Genomic DNA, 6,352 nt, shown 5'->3' with positions numbered 1-6,352 from the left:
GATTTGAGGTAGGTGATGTATAGGTGGGATGAAGACTCTGAAGGCCTTTCTTTCCATTGATGACTTCCTTAAACATATGTCCCTTTGACACCTTCTTTATAACAAGTTGTAAGAAGACATTAAGAAAACCCTTTTCAAAATAAATAAGTATAAATTGTACCTTGTTAAATGTCAATATGTAAAAAATATACACATAAATATTATGAAAATCATGATATTTAATTAAGATACTATACATAATAGGAAAATAAATATTTATTAAAAATATATATTCTCCTTAATATTTTTATGTGATATAAAAAAAACTAAAAAAAATATCACTTAAAACTCTCTTTACATAAATGTCAAGTCATTTGTGAAATTAATACTAACATAAATATACTAATTATAACAATATCCATTAATACTAACATAAATATAATAATATTCATTAACTATTTAAAAATATAAAAAAAATGACTTTATACTCAATTTCAAAAAAATATTAATATATATATGAACATACCACTCCAAAATATTAAAATAAAAAGAATTTAAAACAAACTCTTGAAACTAACCATTTGGATGACTCTGATCCATTATATTCTAATTTTATCATTTATGATTCATATAAAAGAATTGACACTTTCAGACTGACATGTTCAAAACCATGCATCTTTCCAGAATTTCTCGCATATCATCTAAAACCATATATATTTTTAAAATTTTCTCATTTTTAAAAATTATATTTTTATAATATTCTCATTTTTAAAAGTGAATATTAATGTGATATCTCCAAAACCATGTATTATTGACCTTTAATGTGTAAATAGCAAGCCATTTTGATTCAATTGGAAGAACGAAACCGCCTTTGGAAGAACGAAACGACCTTTCCCACTCTAGCTTTTTGAGAAATCAATTTTCCAGAATCTTGAACCGCCTTTCCCATGCTAGCTTTTTGTGAAATCAAATTTCAAGAATCTTGATGGTCAAGAATTCTTAAAACATGACCGTTGTCTAAAGATAAGATCGAGAGAGAAAAGATGGCATGGCGTTTTCTATATATATAACAATCCACTGCAATTAACGTTTATTCTGCGTCCTCTGCTTTTCTTTGATCTCCTCTGTGTGTTGTGTTATGATTGAATATGTGGAGCGCTCCTCTTTTTTCTCCTCTTCTTTTTTTTCGTGTGTATGTTTTTCGCTGGATAGGCCGGTTATTTTGTATGTTTGTGCTGCCTTCGTTGTTGTTAATTTTTTTTTGTATGTTTGTGCTGTCTGTGTTGTTGTTATTGTTGTTTTTACATGTGGTCTGGGTGTGAAATTAAACACCTGGGGCGAGCCAGCGCAGAACAGGGAGGAAAACTTTTCTGAAACAGAGGATTTCGGTGAAACAAATTGGCCAGCACAATCTCCAATCCTCTTTTGAATGGATAGATGAGGTGTGGGAGATCTATGCTTTAATTTATTCATATTAATGGATATTCTTTAATTTTTCTGGGTTTGGTTTCAACAATTCATTTGTTATTTGTATATGTTTCTGCACTAATAGTTCTTTGTTTGTTTTTAATTTCTTGATTCCAGCTTCAAAGGCAGAGCACCGATCAGGGTGCAATCCGTTGAGTGAATAACACTACATAGGCATATTTCCGAGGTAATGTGATGTTTATCGATTTGATTTCTTTATGAACAACAATTGATTGAATCTTTGTGAGCAACAATTCACTAATTATTTTCAAAATTGCTATGGTGCTTTGTTTGTTCAGTGACTTTGCGGAGTATTCAGTGTGGAGAGCTTAGTGTGCAAAGGATCGGGTGAGCACTGCTGCTATGAAGCTATATCTTTCTCAGGTGCCTTCCGGATACTTTATTGTACTGCAATACTTATTTATTTGCCTATTAGATTTAGAATTTTTGCTGCGGCTCTTTTAAATTTCTGGTTAAGAGAACATTGGATTTGGATTTTTTTGTTGAACTTGAAAAGAACCAGTTGCTCCTTTAAATTTATGGTTAAACAGGGATAAAGATTAGACATCGTGATGTGAATTCTTCCTGAAATCAATTACTAAATCAGGTTGTGTGATTCCTTTCTAAATCATAGACTCCAAAGGGATTTGTAGGATTTCTGGACAAACAATAAGTTAAAGAAAAGCTAGGCTAGATGTTTTGAAATTCAAGAAACACGGTATCCACGTTTACGGTAAGGTAGGGCCATTTATCTAGATAATTATAGGAGCGCGAGAACCTCTTGGAAATTTTCTTTGTGGTACACTTCGTCTCGACTCTCCCACTCGTGAGGTCTTTTGCGTTATTTGTTGCATCAAATTATTGAATGGGAATTATAATCTGGCAACTCCCCAGGTCCCGAGGTTATGTCTTTATAAATTAGGGACTGTTGTTCACTTGAATTTGTATATTTATGTGAGGGTTTTTGGGTATATGGGCAGATATGATGATTTTAGACAAATTGGAAGCGGTGTTTCTGTTTTCTTTTCCAAATCTCTGGACATTTATATAGCGGAAATTCCTGTTTCTCTTTAATTGATTATGACAGATCCTTTATATAGAGTTTTATCAGTAGACTTGCTCTGAGTGCTATTGAACTTTAGGTTAGCCATTAAACTTTCTTGGTGGTATTTGAACTGTATGGAGTTCAGTTTTTTTGCCTCTCCATCGGATTTGTATTTGCTAGAGATTTTCGTAAATCGAAGCAATGGTTGAGTAAGATTAAATTTACAACCAATGATCTTTGGTTCTGTTTCATTTTCCAAATCCCTGTTCGTTTATGCAGTGGAGATTCCTGTTTCTCCTTTTTGATTACCTCACACCTCTATAGAGGTTTGAACCTGTGTAAGAGTATTTGAATACCTCGAACCTCTATATGAACCTGTGTAAGAGCATTTGCCATGAGTGCTAGTGAACTTCAATTTCAGGCACTCACTTCAATTTCAGGTCCGCCATTAGACTTGCTAGCTGATACGATTCTGCCATCATAGAAAGAATTTTTTATGTGAAGATGAGTTCGTAGTCCGTACATCCGTTTTATCGCTGGCACTCTAAATTCATATATATTTTTAATGAAATATGGGCAGTGCGCTAAGTGGGATCAACTCATATTTCAAAGTTTAAACAAATAGATTAAAGTTTGAAAAAAAAAACAAAATTACGCATTTCGATTGGCTTAAATAAAATTAAGCTTAATAAAATATATGAATTTAAGGGCTGTCATCTATTGACTTGGAAGGTGGGGTCGTACTCTAGCCAGCGTCGCTATACACGGTACATTAAAGTATGAAAATCGACCCACTTTGCTGGATGATATTTTTGGCCGCGCGCACGCTTTGAGATGATCTTTTTGGAGATATAATCATGAATTCAATATGGCCACGCGCACGCTTTGAGGTGATATTTTTGGAGATATAATCATGAATTCAATGTGGCTACGCGGACGCTTTGAGATGATATTTTTGGAGATATAATCATGAATTCAATGTGGCCAAGCCTCCGAGATTTCACAATTGAACTTGTGAGCTGACAAAGTGTTTTAGCAATAAAATTTTTACCAATTAAACTAACTAATTCCCTTACGAATATGTATATTATTAATAAAAAATAATAATAATATTATTAATAATTTAATATTATTAGTAATAATATTATAAATCAATATTTTTCATGAATTTTTTAAGGATTATAAATATGAGGTGACCATGTCTTTATTAGGCTCCAATATTTGTAATAATGAATTAATTTATTATTATAAATAAACTAAAGGAAAATAAGTACATACAATATAATATATATTATTATAATTCAGTTGTTAAATCAGCAGTAAAGACAATCATCTCTCACAGTTAACCAAAAAATTTACTCATTTAATTTGATTAGTAAAATATATATCTTTCACTATTTTATAAATTTAAATTTAATACATTTTAAAGAAATATATATTTTTAACCGTTAATCTCATTTAAATTATATAAATAAAAATTAATAATATTCTTTTTTCTAATTAACTATTATTAATATTAATTAATTAATTAAATATATTTTATTTTTTGATTAAAAATATTAAATTAATTTTAAATAATAACAAATATTAAAAGAATTTTTTTTATACACGTATTTTAAGTAATATTTAACATCGACCATTATAGATCTGTATTTTTATTTTATGAAACTTGGAGATGTAAATACTTTTTGGACCAACTCATAATCAACTATGAGTTAGTGATAATAATAATTTGAAATAAACCAATTGCTTAGCTTTTTTTAAGTGAGGGTTTTATAATCATAACTAAATAATTTATCCATCTGGGTAATAAGTAATATTTAACACTATGATTTGAGTAGGTGACTTTTAAAACTAAGCATTGACTCGGGTGCTATAAAGTTCTAGTTTTATTCGATGATCATTGATGTCTCTATATTGTCATAGTGTTCAAAATCCTAGCTCTCCATTTCTCGAGCAAGCGACTTCGTTCCAGTGTTCGCCTACAATATCCAGTTCCAATGATTAAGAATTCGCCTATAACATCTAGTTGCCTTGTCATAATATCCTTGCTCTCCTTTTCTTGAGCAATCGACTTTGTACCTTCGAAATAGATTATTAACATACTGAATACTAGAGTGATGAGGGTTTTTCCATAATCTATTAAGGTGATATACTCTCTACCTAAATTGTGGCAGTTCGAGTCTTATATTCAGTGACAGAATCTGATAGAATAAATGGAATCGATGGGACTAGAGCTTCACATGGTTGAGCTTAACACACCAATGATGGTAAGATACCCTTCTTATAGCAAGCGTATACATGTTATAGGTAACAATACCATTATTTCGCCAGTGGCAAGTTTAATTTAAATAAACAGAGTAGTGAAGCCATAGTAGAGCTTTCTCCATATTACAGAGATCACGAGCTTGTACATAACTAGGATAATGTAACCAATTTGGTACGAAATTCAATAAGAGTGAATAGCAACGATAAACATACTTCATTCGTACTAGTAGATATAAGTAATATAAATACCACTATAGGTTATAAGTTATAACTGTAACCCTTACCTACTGCACTCATTCAAGCTCTTGATTAATAGTAAGAGCTTATACATGTTTCTTTCTCATTGATTAGTACAACTCGTCTTTCTAGGTTCTGCTTTGTTTGTTCAACGATTTTGCTGAGTATTCAGTGTGGAGAACTTCGTGTGCAAAGCATCGGGTGAGCCCTGCTGCTCTGAAGCAATATCTTTCTCAGGTCCTTTTTGGAGACTTTATTGTACTGCAGTACTTATCTATTTGCCTAATAGATTTAGAATATTTGGTGAACGTCAAAAAAGCAACGGCTCTTTAAAATTTGTGGTTAACTGAACATTGCATTTGGATTTTTTTGTTGAACTTCAAAAAAACAGCAACTCCTTTAAATTTTTGGCTAAGTGAATATAGAGGATTAGGGATAAAGATTAGGTATCATGATGTGAATTCTTCCTGAAAGAAATTAATAAATCAGGCTTAAGTTTATTATGTGATTCCGTTCTAAATCAGTAGACTCCAAAGGAATTTGCAGGCTTTCTGAACAAACAATAAGTGAAAGAAAAGCTAGCCTCGATGTCTTGAAATTCAAAAAACTCGGGTATCTTCCTTCACGAATAAAATAAAATCCAATTTTATAGATTAGGGTATGACTATTTATCTAGATATGGGAGCGAAAGAAACTCTTAGAAATTGTCTCGTCTTACACTTGGTCTCCCACTAGTGAGGTCTTTTATGCTATTTTTTGCATCGAATTATTGAATTGGAATTATAATCTTGCAACTCCCCATGTCCCGAGGTTACGTCCTTGTAAATTATGAACTCCTATTCACTTGAATCAGTATATTTATGTGAGGGTTTTTGGGTATCTGGGCAAATATGATGATTTTAGACAATTTGGAAGCGACAGTTTCTTAAACTGAAACTATTAATCTTTGGTTCTGTTTTCCATTCCAAATCCCTGGACATTTATGTACCAGAAATTCCTGTTTCTCTTTAATTGACTATGACAGATCCTTTATATAGATATAGAGAGTTCTATCAGTAGACTTGTTCTGAGTGCTATGACAAACCCTTTATATAGATATAGAGAGTTCTATCAGTAGACTTGTTCTGAGTGCTATTGAACTTTAGGTGGTAAGATTAAAAACGTTATATGGACTTCAGTTTTTGGTCTCTCCTTTGGGCTTGTATATGTTGGACATTTTTGTAAGTAGAAGCAGTGGTTGCGTATGATTAAATTTACAACAAGTGATATGTGGTTTTGTTTCTTTTCCTCTGTTGGTTTATGCAGTGGAGATTCTTGTTTCTCTTATTTCAATATCTCAAACCTCCATATAGAGTT

The 6,352-nt window shown here is 31.6% G+C and overlaps 1 long non-coding RNA gene across 1 annotated transcript; it reads left to right on the top strand.

Moving 5' to 3' along the window:
* Window positions 1–862: 862 nt before the first annotated feature.
* Window positions 863–1,816, top strand: LOC149237682 (uncharacterized). Its single transcript, XR_016245303.1, has 3 exons — window positions 863–1,421; window positions 1,564–1,633; window positions 1,746–1,816. It is a non-coding gene; the product is annotated as an uncharacterized LOC149237682 (long non-coding RNA).
* The last annotated feature ends 4,536 nt before the right edge of the window (window positions 1,817–6,352 follow it).

This window comes from Pinus tabuliformis, chromosome 8, assembly GCF_031772625.1.
Source record: "Pinus tabuliformis cultivar Carrire ecotype Pingquan chromosome 8, CPIR1, whole genome shotgun sequence".
In the NCBI taxonomy this organism is placed as follows: domain Eukaryota; kingdom Viridiplantae; phylum Streptophyta; class Pinopsida; order Pinales; family Pinaceae; genus Pinus; species Pinus tabuliformis.
Note: the sequence above shows the minus strand (reverse complement) of the source record. Positions and strands in the feature narration are given on the sequence as shown.